The following is a 15,109-nucleotide window of genomic DNA, read 5'->3' on the forward strand; positions in this document are numbered from 1 at the left end:
ATAGTAGCCTCTGCCTGGAGCTTCACAACCACAGCTCCTCCGGAATCAGGACCTTGCTCCATCAGCTATTTCCTCTCTTGGTTTCTGGTCTGTGCGTCTCTACTGGCTTCTTCCTTCACCCTGCTCACATGCTGAAGTTGTTCCTGAAGCTTCAAATTCAGCATGCCCAGAACTCGACTCCCTGTCGGCCTCCCCTTGTGTTTGCTCTCTGTGAGTAAACCCATCCGCTCAGCCTCCCCCAGCCCCAGCCTGGGAGTCATCCAAGACTCCTTCCTTCCTCGCATCCCTCTGCCTTTCAGGAACTACATCCTACAAATTCTGCCTCTCTACTTAACATTCCCTGGTTCCAAAGCCTCTGCAGAGTTCAGACCCTTGCCTGACAACTGCAATAGCCCCCTTACTGGTTCCCCAAGCTTCCTCCAGCCCTGCCCCTGCTATTGTCCCCCGTGTAGTGTCGCAGCTGGAGTGAGCATTCTGCAACACAGAACTGAGCCTGTCACTACCCAGCATAAACCTTCGGGGACTCCCCATCTCTGTGATGAGGACTTCCTGATGGAGGCCTCTGTGGAACCTCCTCACGTTTGTGCCTTGCCTTTCCCTCATCAGACCTCTGTGCCCCAGACCTTTCTTGCCTCCGACAGCTCCCCCTCAACATGTCCAGCAGGCCCTTGCCTCACTGCCTCTGCTCACTCTACTCCCTTTTCTGGAATGCTGGGCCTCCCTGTCTGCCTGGGGCACAGCTACCCATTATTGAAGATGCAGCTGGGCACCACCTCCTCCACGAGGCCTTCCCTGCACTTCTCGGGCAGACCTGACCCTGCCTATGTCCCCTGTGCTCTCAGACTTCGGTGCCTGTGACTCTTACTGACCTCTTACACGTGTATCTCCCCTACTTCATCCTACCCCCTTTCTCTCTTATTTTTTATGTTCACACGCATACTGAGGTTCCCAACTCTATCTCTAGCACCCAGCTCTATGCCTGGCATGTGATTCGTCCTGTCAAATCTGCAGCTGGAATTGCCTCAAAAGTGGCAGCAGGGGAGTTCCCACAGGGAGTGCCCCAAACCCTCCCGAGATGGGGCTGGTTGGGATTCCAAAGAAAGAAGCACTGAAAGCCAGGTGATCAGTCCAGAGCATTTATTAGGGAACTTGCATACAGAGCACTGCAGCGAGAAAAAAGGGATGTTCCACCTAGGCGTTCCACATTGAGGGGGTAAGGGTGTGGAGTTTATATGAGGGTTTAAGGAATTTGGGTCAGGGCCTAGGCCAGTTTTTTTCAGTGTTTTGGGCAACAATCTAGATACCATTATCAGTGTCTGGGAATGTTCAAGACCCTGGTTTGGGTTCAAGCCTGCTGGGAAAAACTTGCAGCTGGCTGGGTCACAGGGCAGTCAAGGCATCTATTTTCTGTTAGGACACAGAAAGAAAGGGAACTTGGGGGGACCCTACAGCATGTGATAGGAACTCAGTAAATATTTACCAATTGGTTCTCTTCATATACATATATACATATACATATATATGGGTCTATGTATATAAATGCAGATGGAGCCCAAAATTCTGGCCTGGAAAGCGGATTAGGTTTCCTATACTTTCCTTTGATATGATGATTAAGTTAGTATTGACTTCAGTGCCCTCTCAGTATTTACCCACATAAGTTACAATTTGTTGGTATTGGTGCGTGAAGACACAGCTGAAGACATAAAAACCAACCAACCTCCTACTCAGCATCCTCATGAAACAACTTGTATTTTTGAAATGTCACAGATAAAAGCCAGCGGAAACCCATGCATCTTTATTGTAGCTGAGTCTGCTACTTTTTTGTTTGGACAAGCATTGAGACTTGATCTTATTCTTACCCTTTGATCCAGGGTATCCATATAACTATATCCTGAGACAGTTCCCCTTGTTTTAAACTTTTTATTGAAATATAGCAGACAAGAAGTACACAAAAGTGAATTGACTTTTTTGAATTCAACTTTTTTTATTTTTTGGTATCTGGCTGGTATGGGGATCTGAACCCTTGAACTTGGTATCATCAGCACCGTGCTCTAAGCAGTTGAGCTAACTGGCCAGCCCTATGAATTCAATTTTTACAAGAATTTTGAATTGAATTTTTACAAACTGGACACACTTGTGTAACCAGCACCCAAATCAAGAAACAACTTACCAGCACCACAAAAAACCTCTTTCCATCCACCTTCCCAGTCAGTAACTTGTCTCCCTCCTGACCCTGCCCTGAAGTTTGTGGTGTAGTGGATGGAGTACTGGGAGCTAGACAGATCCAGTTTTAGACAAACTTGTGTTACTAACTACCTACCTTTACTTTTATTAGAGATTTTGCAATTTGAGGCAGGTCATAATGAGACAATGATTTTTTTTTTATGGGATTTTGGTTCTTTTCAAATTCATTTATAGTTTACAATAAATCATAATAGCTTCTGGTAACAAAATTTACAGAGCAGTTACTATGTGCTAGGCACTGTGCTAAGCTCTTTACATGCTGTCTTATTTAATCCTGACAACAAGCCAATGAGGTAGGTAAGTATCCTCACTCTGCAGGCGAGGAAGTGGAGACTCAAGAGGAGAGGTTTGGTAAGGAACTGGCCCAGCACCTGTCACTTACCTACTCTACTCCTGAAGTCTGTTAACTCCACTGTATTATTAAAGTCATGAAAAATGCCTAATAGGAACAAATGGATAAAATAACAAAATATTCAAATAAAAATAGTACATTAGCTACAAATTTTAGTCTTTTCCCTATCTAGTATCAGGACCATTCACAATTGTAATTGGTCCTTTCTTGCATGTGACTGGCGACTGCCCTTCCTGGCCCTTTATCCCTGATGGGGGTCCTGTCTCATATCCAGGGAGTTCAGCAGGGGCCCAGTGTCCAGGCTTGCATCTCTGACAGATGGCCCAAAGCTGTAGGAGAAGTAGAATTAGAATTGCATGGGTGATGGTGAGATTTTGAGACAGATCTCAGTCTGTGATTAATTCCATTTGGTTTCCCACCCCTGCAGTTGGTGCAATTGAGCTCAGGCCTCCAACATCTGAGCAGAGGCTGTGGCTCCAGGGCCCACCTGCCCCTGGATCCCTCCCTCCTGCTCACTCTTCCCAGTGTCCCAAATATGAGAATATTTCATCCATTCACAGGCCAGAGGCAGCTGTGGAAGAACTGCTGCTGGGAGTAGGAGGGTCTTACTCCATTGAAACTTTGCCTGGGTCCCTCATAGTTCACAGGCTATATAAAATATGTAAAATTAGAGCTGCTCTGGTCACCAGAGATGGGGGCCCAAAGCCCTCTCCTGGGTTGGGCTTTTGCCCCACCTAGCGGGTCCCTGATGCAGCTCTGTGGTACTCCTGGGCTGGTCCAGGGAATGGATTGGAAGCTAGAGGTGTGTGCAGGCTAACAGTGCTGGCCTGAGCCTCCACATCAACTTTCCCAGACTCCTGTTCCTAAGATCAAAGGGACAGAAGGAATCTCCATGGCCCAGCCTAGCTAGCAACTGGCTGTCAGGAGAGCCCCTCCTGTCATCCTGTCCTTCCCTTGCCTCACCACAGGCTGCCCTTCCTGTGGGGGGATTTATAGCTTCACCTACCTTCCACTGAATTTTGGATCTTTCATCTGTTAAATAGGGAGTGAGACATACTATGCAGGGTTGCAGAATTCCAGGTTTCAGCTGTCAAAACCAAACCAGATAAAATGTGTAAAGTAGGTACTAGGTAAAGTGGTTTCCTTTCCCCTTTCCCTGAAGCTGCACCTTCTCTCCTGGGCTCTCCCAGCCCCCCCTCCAGAATTTCTTCCCAGTCATCTACTTTGAACACATTTCAATTTAGCACTTACCACAGGGCGTTGGAGTTTTTTAGGTTGTTCACAACAGCATGTTAGAATATGCACCCTCTGCTGGCCTGCACTCCTTAAGAGGAGGGAGTGTTTCTCCTTTTTTCTGGCACCACAGCACACATCTCGCCCAGTGCTTGGCCCAAAGTAGATGCTCCAACTATTGGTTGTTGAATGAATAAGCGTCAGTGGTAATTCATCTTGAATCACCCAGGACTGTGCACACAGGAAACGGGGACGTATGTTGTGTGTGTTGGGGGAGTGGTGAAGCATTACCACAGCTGACAAAAAAAAGAGAGAGAGAGAGAGAAAAGCTCTTTAAATGGCAGAAAATTCGAGTTGGAGTCCCAGCTCCATACGGAGACCTCGGGCACAAGCCGCTTCGGTTTATTCACCTGTAAAACGGGGATAAATAGGGACTGACAGGGATAAACAGCCGCCCTCACCCATAAGTGAAAACGCTTTGTAAAAGGCCCTCTCGCTCAGTGTCCCCAGGGCCGCGTAGGGCGAGAGATCACCACCTGCCTCTGCAGGTACGACCTGGTAGGACCCGCACCCTCTGCAGCTGGGTCAATTCTAGTGGGGTCTCCGGACCCCCGTCCAGCTCGTAGGAAAGTGCCACCCGTCGTCGATGATTCGTCTGAGACAGGCGCTGAGACGTTCTCATGTTTTGTTGGTTAACGCTGCTGTCTGTCCGCGGGCCAGGCCTTGGGAAACGTAGTTCCGGCGAGTCGCCCCGGGGGCTCGGGCTTCCGCTTCCGGTGTTCAGGGGACGTCCCAATGCCTGGGCTTGGGGTCCGGGCTCCGGGTTCGAGTGTCGTGTAGGGACGTCGCGTGGCCGCAGGGAGGCTTCCGCGGCAGGGGCCCCCGTAGTCGAGGGTCTCGGCGGGCGGGAGCGGCCTTCACCTCGGGTCCGCGCTGACCCCGCTGGGCGGGCGTGACCGGACCGAGAGTCGGGGTCCGGCCGCTTCGGGCCTAGGCCCCGCGTCCCCGCAAGCGGATCCCGGGACAGGACACGCTCGTCGTGCTGGCGGCGCCTTCCTTCTTGCCGCCCACTGGGCCAGGAGGGGACGTCCCTGTCCCTGTAGCAGCCGAGACGCTCCTCCCCAGGGCCCGCGTTTGCCCTATAAACCTTCCGGAGAAGGTCGTCCGCGGAGCGGAATAGCCTTCCAGTGTAAGTCACGTTCTGCAGGCTGGTCATTAAGTTCACGGTCAAAGGGCTGAGCCACTGTCCATTTTTCTGCCATAAACCAGCCATGTGACCTTGGGCAAGTCCTTGGTTTCTGAGCCGTGATCGCTTCAGCTCTAGGACAAAAGCCAGAGTATTTCTTAACTGTCCTTCCAACTCTATTTTGATTATCTTTGCTCTTAAAGCTTGTAACCTTATCCAGGGTGAATCTCCCTGTTTGGGAGAGAGTTATGATGCCAGGGGTGAGGAATCCTGAACGGGCGCCCAAGGCTGATAACTTGGCCAGAAGCGAGGGCAGTTTAGCTTTTGGAGCATTTGAATCACTGAAACTTATAGCCGACTCCACCCGGGTGCTGCTCTCTAGGGTGCTGCTACCTTGTGCGCCGTCTCAGACTTATCCTGGTCATTTACTTTGCAACACCCTGTAGTTCTGAGGACCAGTGCCTTGGGAGGGTAGACAGTTTATTGTCCCATATATAATCTTCATCAGCCCATTGGCATTCTTCAACATGGATACTTGGCGTTTTCTCAGCCTTAAGTAAATTGCTATGCAAACACAGCTTCAAGCTCCTCTACTTTCCAACCAGATCACCAGCCCCTGACCCCTCTTGTCAGACTTCTGGAGCTGCTTTCCCAGCAGCAGAGGGCCAGACTCCACAGGCAGTAGGATATTGGGGATGTGGGAGGGGCTAACATTCGTGATTTTCACTATTGTTCACTTTGTAATGTGTATCTCTGGCTCTAGAATTTCAAGAGAAGTTCCACTTATTGACTCCTGACTGAGGATAGCTTCCCAGTGAGGTGATGGAAGATTTTTGATCTTCAGAGTGCAGTTGTAAGGTTCTTCACTGAGCTGAACAATGGCTGTAGCTGTGGACAAACAAATCCAGGTTCCTTGAATACAGGAAGAGCTTCGAATAGTGAAATGGGAAGAAGGTTCCCACTGGGAGCAGGAAATTTCCCTTCAAGGAAATGACTCCGGACCAGAGACATCCTGCCAGAGCTTTTGGCATTTCCACTATAAAGAAGCATCAGGACCCTGGGAAGCCCTCATCCAACTCCAGAAGCTCTGTCGTCAGGGCTGAGACCGGAGAAGTGTATGAAAGAGCAGATTCTGGAGTTGCTAGTCCTGGAATAGTTCCTGACTGTCCTTCCCCAGGAGATCCAGATCTGGGTTAGACAACAGCATCCAGAGAGTGGAGAGGAAGCAGTGGCCCTGGTGGAAGACTTACAGAAAAAACCTGGAAGACATGGGCTGCAGGTGAGATATGAGTTCTGAGTAGTTAAAATAGAGGAATGTGAGAGCCAGAGCCACCTTGGGTTGCCAGCAGTGTGGGTGATATTTATTTTATTTTTTTTCTTTGCTTTTTGTGTCAGACTGGATTTGCTTATTCCCCGTTCCTGGTAGCTGCAATTTTCCTTCCAATTTTAGACTGACTCTTCAGAGAATGCGGCTGCTCTGAGTGTTGGTCCTTGCCTTAAGTAAGAGAATTGCTTAAAATGGTTTGTGTGTACCACTCTGATCAAGGAGGAGCTCGTGTGACAGGGACCTCTTTTTGGAGAACAGTTCTCATTCTTCAGCAGCCAGTAGGAAGCAAATGGCTTCACTGATCTTTGTTGATGTTATTGAGCCTATTGCCAAATAGCTGAATTATTGGTTAGTCCTATGTGTTCTGCCTAGGGGTGGGCAGGGCAGGTAGGAGCAGCCCCAGGAGAGCTGGGGGGCAGGTTGCAGTGGGCCTGGGTTCCAGGCCTTAACTCTATGAAATCTTCCACACATCTACATTCTTTACTGCTGCTACAGGGGTTTGCGTAAGACTGGCTTTCTCTTTTGCTTGGGACACAGTTCCAGACACAGTTTCAGTTCCTACAGAATTTTGACCACTTCCAGTCCTTGAATAGGGACAGGATGTGCTCTCAGAGGAGAAGGAACCCTGAGGATCAGTACTGAGTTCCCTAAACATCCATCCAAAGCAAGCGCAGACAGAATCCATGTGTCTGTTCCAGGCAGTAGTGAAGAGTTCACAGACAAAACCAGAGGAACAACTGAACCACAGCCCTGAAGTAGACCTTCCATCCTTCCACAAGAGCAGTAAGCAGCAGCGGTGTGGGGAGGAAGGAGGAAATCTTCTGTGGGGAGGGTATAGCAGTACCCTCTGAGTACAGAAAATTGGGCAGAGGGTACAACGCCCTTCCACTTGGAAGATGTGGCATGTGAACTGAAGCTGACCACATGAATCTGTAAGATCCTAAATAGGCACCTCCAAAGGGACCTCAGTTGGCATGTTTTATAAAACAACATAGGAGAGCCTGTGGCACCTCTCCTTATGTGAGTGAGAGATTACTGGTCCCAGTAGGTTATGGGTGGGGACAGATTTTAGGCCTGGTTGGTGGGAAAGACACAGGTAGGGCTAAACTAAAGTGCAGTAATCCTTAAAACAGGTACATGTCCCCAGACCAATTCAGATGACTCACGTGTGTTACCAGAACTGAAAAAACAAAATTATGAAACCCTAACAGTCAGTATCTGGATGGATATGGGAGGGAAAATCTAGAACTTTCATCTTAGAAATGTGTCATTTTGTTTTTTTGCCAACCCTCCTTTGTAGGACAAAGCAGATACTAACAGGAAGAGGAAAACTCTTCTGTTTTTGAATTCAGTTGGGTTAGTCACCAAGAGGAGTTGAGAACCATATACGAGGGTACTTCAAAAAGTTCACAGAGGGGGCCGGCCTGTGGCTCACTCGGGAGAGTGTGGTGCTGATGACACCAAGGCCACGGGTTCGGATCCCATATAGGGATGGCCGGTTAGCTCACTGGGTGAGCGTGGTGCTGACAACACCAAGTCAAGGGTTAAGATCCCCTTACCGGTCATCTTTTAAAAAAAAAAAAAAAAAGTTCACAGAGGCCGGCCCGTGGCTCACTCGGTAGAGTGCGGTGCTGATAACACCAAGGCCACGGGTTCGGATCCTGTATAGGGATGGCCGGTTTGCTCACTGGCTGAGCGTGGTGCTGACAACACCAAGCTAAGGGTTGAGATCCCCTATATAGGGGAAAAAAAAAAAAAAGTTCACAGAGAGATTCGTGTTATCTTTTAATTCTATTTTTCCACAAACTTTTTGAAGTACCTTTGTACTCTAATGTCTCCTTTCTCTTCCCCCAGCCCTGCCTGATTCTCAGGTTCTGGATCTTCCTGCACAGAAGAGCAGTGGTGACCGGGGTGATGAGCAGATCTCAGGTGAGCCGGACTTTTCTCTTACTCAGGTCACCTTTTACTACTTGAGTGGGTCTCTCTGCAACCAACTCTCTCAGCTCTCAGAAATTCCAAAAGAATTTTACCCAGTAAGGAGGCCCAGTAACTTTACAGAGTTAGCCTCTAAAATTTCATCAGACTGCAAAAGGTTGCCCAAATCTTCTTACTTATATAAGGCAGTGCCATGCTATGGTAGCAAGGGGTTGTATTAAAATTATTCTCTTTTTTGAAATTGTCAGATTATACTAATTGGTTTGTTTGCCTTAAAGGTACTGGTTACTTCTTTCATCCAATTTCTGGATCTTGCTGACATGGCATACAGTATTATACATTGTGGAAAACAAAAACAAAACCAGAAAGCTTCAGAGTCAGACAGCCCTGAGTTCAAATCCTAGCTCTACCGGGTCCTAGCTATGTAACTTTGAACAAGTATGAGAAGCTTCCAGCACAGTGCATAGGTGTTCTGTAAATGTTAGCTTTTCTTCCTCTCCTCCTGTTGCCTCCTCCTGCTCCCATTATTGTATTTAAGAGCAAAGAGAACTCACTTTTTAGTTTTTTCTACATTTTGTCATTTGCCCTCTGACTCAGGAATTTAGAGGCATTTTGTCCCAAGGCAGTATGTTGAGTAGGGGTGTTATATTTCCTTAGGAGCTGGTGACATTTGGCGATGTGGCTGTGTATGTTTCCCAAGAGGCACAGAAGGAACCAGAACCTGGACAGAAGAACCACCTAGAAGTAACTCGACAGAATCCAGCAAATGGGATCTTGCTAGGTAAGAATGCCTTTTTCCTTTAGAGTCAAAGTTAGCTGTGGCGTTTCTGTAGTATTCCCTACTCCAGACCATTTTAGGGTTGAATTTTTCAAATCCATTTCTTCCCTCATTCCCACTTGAAAAAAAAGAAAATAGAAATCCAATACCATAGTCATTGTCACCAAAGATGAGTTTCTTGAGCCCACAAAGGATATTAGATTGAAAGCTCATTGTATTAGTCCATTTCTGTTGCTTATAACCGAATACCTGAAACTGGGTAATTTAGGACTGGCCAGTTAGCTCAGTTGGTTAGAGCATGGTGCTGATAACACTAAGGTCCAGGGTTTGAACCTGTACCATCCAGCTGCCAAAAAGAAAGAAAGGAAGAAAGAAAGAAACTGGGTAATTAATTTATAGAGGAATGAAATTTATTTCTTACAGTTTTGGAAGCTGGGTATACACAGCCTTTCTCAAAGTCTAGGAAGCGCATCTGGTGAGGGTCTTCTTCTGGGTGGCAATGAAGAATATCACATGGCAAGGAATGGCATGAGTGAGAGAGAGAGAACCTTTTCATCTGCCCTTCTTACAAAGCCATTGCTCCATTCATGAGGGCACTGTCCTTGTGATCCGATCACCTTTCAAAGGCCCCACCTTTCAAATACCATAATTGGATTTCCCACCCTCTTAACACTGTTACAATGGGGGTCAAGTTTTCAGTACAAACTTTTGGGGAACACATTTAACCCATGGCACTCATCTTAGGGAGATGGTCAGTTTAAGTGTGTGTCTGAGTTTTATTTTTTACAAGATAGATGAACATGGATATATGGTTATAGACTTGGGCCTGAATTTTTTTCTTATTGTCCCCTCACAGTCCTTAATATTGTTTTCATTGAGTTTTCCCTCAAATCCCCCTAGGCTCTTTTAAAAAATTAATATCCTTCTTTCCTGGCATATAAAATCATTATGTCTTCTGTTTGTCTCCTTGCAAATAGATTTTCCAATCCATAGGCCCAGAGTGAGCCCCTGGGTGGAGTGGGAGGAAAAACCACAGAGGCCAGATTGTCCATGCTCCAGAGAGAAGGAGCGTGTGAGAGACTGCTCAGTGGGTGGGGGAAGAGTCAAGCCTGGCCAGGTGCCAGTCTTGAGAAAAGCCAAGACCTGGGATAAGCTAGAGAGTGGCAGGACCTGGAGGATGAGAAAGTGGCAGGGGTGCATTGGGGCTACGAGGAAACCAAGATTTTTCTGGAAATTCTCAGTGAGTCCTGGTTTCATGAAAAACTCTGCACCTGCCATCGGAACTGCCAAGTGTACCAGATTGTGGCTAAGTGGCTGCAAACACGTGGCTTCCTACAGTTCCTGGAGCAGTGTCGCTATGGTTCTAGAACCTCCAGACCAACTACCGCAAAGCCAGGAGCACCCACATGCCAGGCTCCTGCTCTTCCTATGATGAGATGGATGCCCTGATGAGCCCCCAGGCCACCACCCTCATTCCAGAGGTGGCTGGGAGTCTACTTGGGCAGCGTGATGTGGCACACGAAGAACTACACGGGGGCTGCTGGGAACAGAAGGAGGTGACGCTGGCTGAGGCAGTGTTAGAAGGTGGGTAAGGGAAGCAGGAGCGGAACCTGGGCTGCACAGCAGCATCTTTGGAAGAAGGGCACTCAGGAGCCCTGACAGAGGATTCTAAGGGGGAGGATCTGGGGGCTGAAGAAACTTCTGGAAGCCCTGGTGTCCCAGCCCTGTTTCAGAGACCTGTTGGTAAGATTTCATCATGAGCAAGATGGAAGGGTCCTAGCTATTAACAGAGTTTGGAGAGGACCTCATCCCAACCAGTTCTCTCAGAGGTATCGTATGGATTCAGGACATGTTGTAACAGTTTGGAAAGGGCAGGGAAAGATTATTTTTATATATGAATGGAAGTGCCCTTTGTTCATGTGGACAATTGAGAAAAAGGAAGAAGCATTATATAAGAATAATGTTTATAAGCTTAAAAATAAATACGTAGGGCCGGCCCGGTGGTGCACTGGATAGTGCGCCGCTTGGGAAGCGCGGTGGCGCTCCCGCCCGAGGGTTCGGATCCCACATACAGACCGGTTCCCGCTCACTGGCTGAGCGAGGCGCGGGAGCAGCACCGAGGGTTGCAATCCCGTTGCTGGTCCCCGGTCCGGTACGGGGGCAACACTGAGGGTTGCAATCCGTTGCCGGACACGGAAAAAGACAAAAGACAAAAAATTAAAAAAATAAAAAATAAATAAATATGTACATATTGTTGGGTCAAGTCCTGTCAGAGAGGAGAAAAGCCCGTTTGATATTCTGAGGAAATCACTAGAATGCTATGGTAGGGAGGTGGGGGTCTTCTGCTATCTTCATTACAAAAACCAGTGACGTTGTCTTAACTACTGTACCTTTCCCCCAGGTGTGCACTGGGGGTATGAAGAAACTAAAATTTTTCTGGGAATTCTTGGTGAGCCCTACATTCACGAGAAACTTCGCACCTGCCATCAGAATCGCCAGGTGTACCAGATCGTGGCTGAGCGGCTGTGGGAATGTGGTTTCCTGAGGACTCTGGAGCAGTGTTGCTACCGTTTCAAGAACCTCCAGACCAACTACCACAAAGCCAGGAGCACCCACATGCCAGGCTCCTGCACCTTCTATGATGAGATGGATGCCTGATGAGTTCCTGGACCCTTGCTAACACCTTCAGTGCCTTAGAGGTGGCAGGAGGTCTTCCATGGAATAGAGGGAACTCCAAAGGGAACCAGGAGGCAGCACTGGAAGGCATGACAGGGGATGGTAATGAGACGGTGGAGGCCCAAGAGGAGACCAGGAGCCTTGGTCCCCAGACTTTGAGGGAAAATCCCAATGGTAAGCTCTGCTCACCAGTGTACCTCAGAACAGTGGGAAGAAGGAGGGACCGTGAATCAGCACCCATGATTATTGTCCTGGCTCTGCCATCACTAATTTGTATCTGGAATGGCCTCATCATGAGGAAAATTGGTGACTTTTTTGGGAGAACTGTTTACATCCTATCCTCAAATGTTGCTTAACTTAACCTCCCATGGAACCAGTAGTCCAGGTGGCTCACAAAGATCGTTTTGAGGATCTGGCTCTGCTCTACAGCACAGGAGTCTCCCTGCCTGCTTTTAGTGACAATATTATAGAAACAGAGGAGAGAAAGGTTAGAGTTACTTAAGGTTTCAGTTGTTTGTTTTCATCTAAAATACTCCATAGATGTGAACTTTGCCAATGTTGTATACAACAGTCTGTCACTTAAAGCTTTTCTGTTCTTAGGAAAGCTGGTTAAGCACCCTGACCTTCCATTTTATTATCTGTAAAATGGACATTGTGATAGTATCGACCTGGGCTGCTACGAGGATTCTAACACATTGTTAGCACTCGGCAAATGTTGGTTTTCATTATCATCATCATTATATGTATTAAAATAGATAAGTACATTGTCCTATACTCTTCAAAGGAGTAAAAGGAGGAAAATTTCCTGAGTCATTAACTAAACTTTTTCATCTGCAAAGTAGACTTCTCTGGGAGGTGCTTCCATTCTCATTTCACCTCCCACTTCCAGATATAAGAACGGAAAGTGAATTACAGGAGAACTCCATGTCCCTTCTTGCTTTTCCTTGAGTAGGACTTCCAGTTTCCCAGCCAGATGGGGTCTCAAGGCTGGAGACAAGCCAAGAGCTTTGGAATGGCAATCTCCAGGACTTCAGGGAGATTTGGAAAACTTCCTGTGCAGGTGGGAAATGAGTGGAAGCTAGTATTCCACCAACAAAGAAGCCAGCCCTGGAATTCTGAGCACAGACAAGCCAGCACCAGCAAGGGCTGGGAGAGGATCTCAGGCACTTGGCATTCCCGATTTATGGTTCTGTGGTGCTAAAACTGCAGGAGTTGGGAGAACAGAGAAGCAGGTGGCACCCAGGAAAGCCTGTTCTAAGTTTGAACCTTAATTACCTTCGAAAATGGTATAACCAAAGTAGGAGCGGGCCGGCCCGGTGATGCACTGCTACAGTGTGCCGCTTGGGAGCATGGCGGCGCTCCCGCCGAGGGTTCGGATCCCACATACAGACCGGTTCCCACTCACTGGCTGAGCGAGGTGCGGGCGCAACACCGAGGGTTGCGGTCCCGTTGCCGGACATGAAAAAAGACAAAAGGGAAAAAAAAAAAAAGTAGGAGCATTTATGATTTTTTTCTTAAATTTCTATCTGAATTTTAACTACAGTTAACTATCAGTTAAGCATCACTTAACCAGGTTAATAGAAAAAGTGAGCATGGAAAACCGCAAATTAAACCTTCATTCAATCACTTCTCAACCTTTTGGCTGAGATCAGGTGTTGTATCTGCTCTTATCAGTTAAATGTCTGACATGCCCTCTATTTGAGGATGCAGGATTAAGTAGATTTTTAGTACAAGGAGGTGAAGTATGGAGCTTGCTCTGTCCACTCCACACAGTCATCTGGTGCTGCCTCCTTGGGAGTGGCTGTCAGTTGCCAACGGAGCAAGCTCTCACTCTGTCTCCTTGCTTCCAAATCCCACTTACTATTTTGTCCTCAGGTAAGAGGGTGTATCAGCTATTACACTGATGAGTACAGAGACTAAAAAACCAAAGAAACACACACAAAAAAATACAGTCCACCTTAGATTATTGGACGAATGCATTCTCATGGTTAAGATGAGATCCCCTCCCTGGTGGGGCTCAATCATTTTGTTAGAATTTTAGGGGATCCGATAAATAGTACTCTTCTTCCCCCACCCAGATTCTGGACAAGTCTAAGAGTTTGACAGTGAGATCACAATGACAGCTTTATAATTGTGGGAACGTTGGAAAGTGCAACTTAGGTGTGTGGCCACAGCAGTTAATACTGAACCCCAGAGTTGAGCAGATGTCCTCCACCCTCTCATGCCCCCCGCGTCACAGGCAGTACTGGATAGCCCCAGGCCTCTCCCTACAGGTATAGAGCCTCCGCTGCTGCTCTTCTAAGCCTCGTACGCCCAGGTCCTCATTAATCAAAGTCGTCATTCCTCCCACATGTAAATAAGGGGATGGAGTAAGGCCAGGAGAATTATTCTAGGGAATGTCCCTCCACCTGGAGGGCAGTATCAAGAAGAGAAAAGTGGCCTTTTTGTGCTGATTGCTCGTCCATAGTGGGTGGGCCAAGAAGAGGAGCCAGGATTGGGGCAGAGCCTCTGAAGGGGCAGCTGCTCAGGCTAAAGAGGAATGGGCCTGGAGCCTGCCTACGTACTTTCCCCAGCCTCTCTCCATATGACCTTCTTGTTTAGAAGCTGGGGAAGTGCAAGCCTGCTGGTCTTAACCGTGGTTCAGCCATATTCCAGTTTTTTTTGCTCCTGGTTAATGGAAAGTTGACTATGTCCTATCTGTCACCATAAATAACTTGCTTTTAAGTGTCCAGTGAGGACTTCTTTCACATTGTTTTCATTATTCTGAATTCAGAAAATAGGTTACATATGCAGTTTCATTTTATTATTTCAGATCTTGAAACAAAGACAGAATGAGGAGAATTCAAGCCAGGATATTTCAGAGGAAGTAGAACTACCTGGGGCATTATTAGAAAGACCCAAAATGGATGTTTCTCAATACCTTAATTGGAAAAAAGACTGGGAAAGTGAATGTGGGGCAGAAAAGCAGTGGGAAATATCCCTGGAAAATGGACAAGAGTCACTGTCTCCTGCAGAAAGAGACTTAGGTAAATTCATAGGTCCTCAGGGAACCTATGTAGGAGAAAAATCCAATATGTGCTCTGAATATGGAAAAAATTTCAGCCAGAGCTCACACCCACCTGTCCAGAGATTAGCACACATTGGAGAAAAGAAACCTTATAAATGTGGCCATTGTGGGAAAAGCTTTGGGCAAAGCTCACATCTGGATTGCCATCAGAGAATCCACACTGGAGAGAAGCCCTACAAATGCCCCGAATGTGGGAAAGGCTTCAGTGATCATTCTAACCTCATAGCACACTACAGAATCCACATAGGAGAAAAACCCTATAAATGTGAAGAGTACTGGAAAAGCTTCAACCAGAGCTCAAGCTGCCTTAT

The 15,109-nt window shown here is 47.4% G+C and overlaps 1 long non-coding RNA gene and 1 pseudogene across 2 annotated transcripts; one reads left to right on the plus strand and one right to left on the minus strand.

The window, feature by feature from the left end:
- Nucleotides 1–2,042: 2,042 nt before the first annotated feature.
- On the minus strand, nt 2,043–4,515 carry LOC103584745. 2 transcript variants are annotated; one of them, XR_550020.1, is made up of 4 exons: nt 4,240–4,515; nt 3,848–4,125; nt 3,603–3,683; nt 2,043–2,925 (listed from the first exon to the last, which is right to left on the minus strand). It is a non-coding gene; the product is annotated as an uncharacterized LOC103584745 (long non-coding RNA). The 2 variants fall into 2 exon arrangements; XR_550018.1 differs by having other exon boundaries at nt 2,043–3,683.
- Nucleotides 4,516–4,861: 346 nt separating this feature from the next.
- LOC103584648 lies at nt 4,862–14,648 on the plus strand (annotated as a pseudogene).
- The last annotated feature ends 461 nt before the right edge of the window (nt 14,649–15,109 follow it).

This window comes from Galeopterus variegatus, unplaced genomic scaffold (assembly GCF_000696425.1).
Source record: "Galeopterus variegatus unplaced genomic scaffold, G_variegatus-3.0.2 Scaffold14, whole genome shotgun sequence".
Classification (NCBI taxonomy): domain Eukaryota; kingdom Metazoa; phylum Chordata; class Mammalia; order Dermoptera; family Cynocephalidae; genus Galeopterus; species Galeopterus variegatus.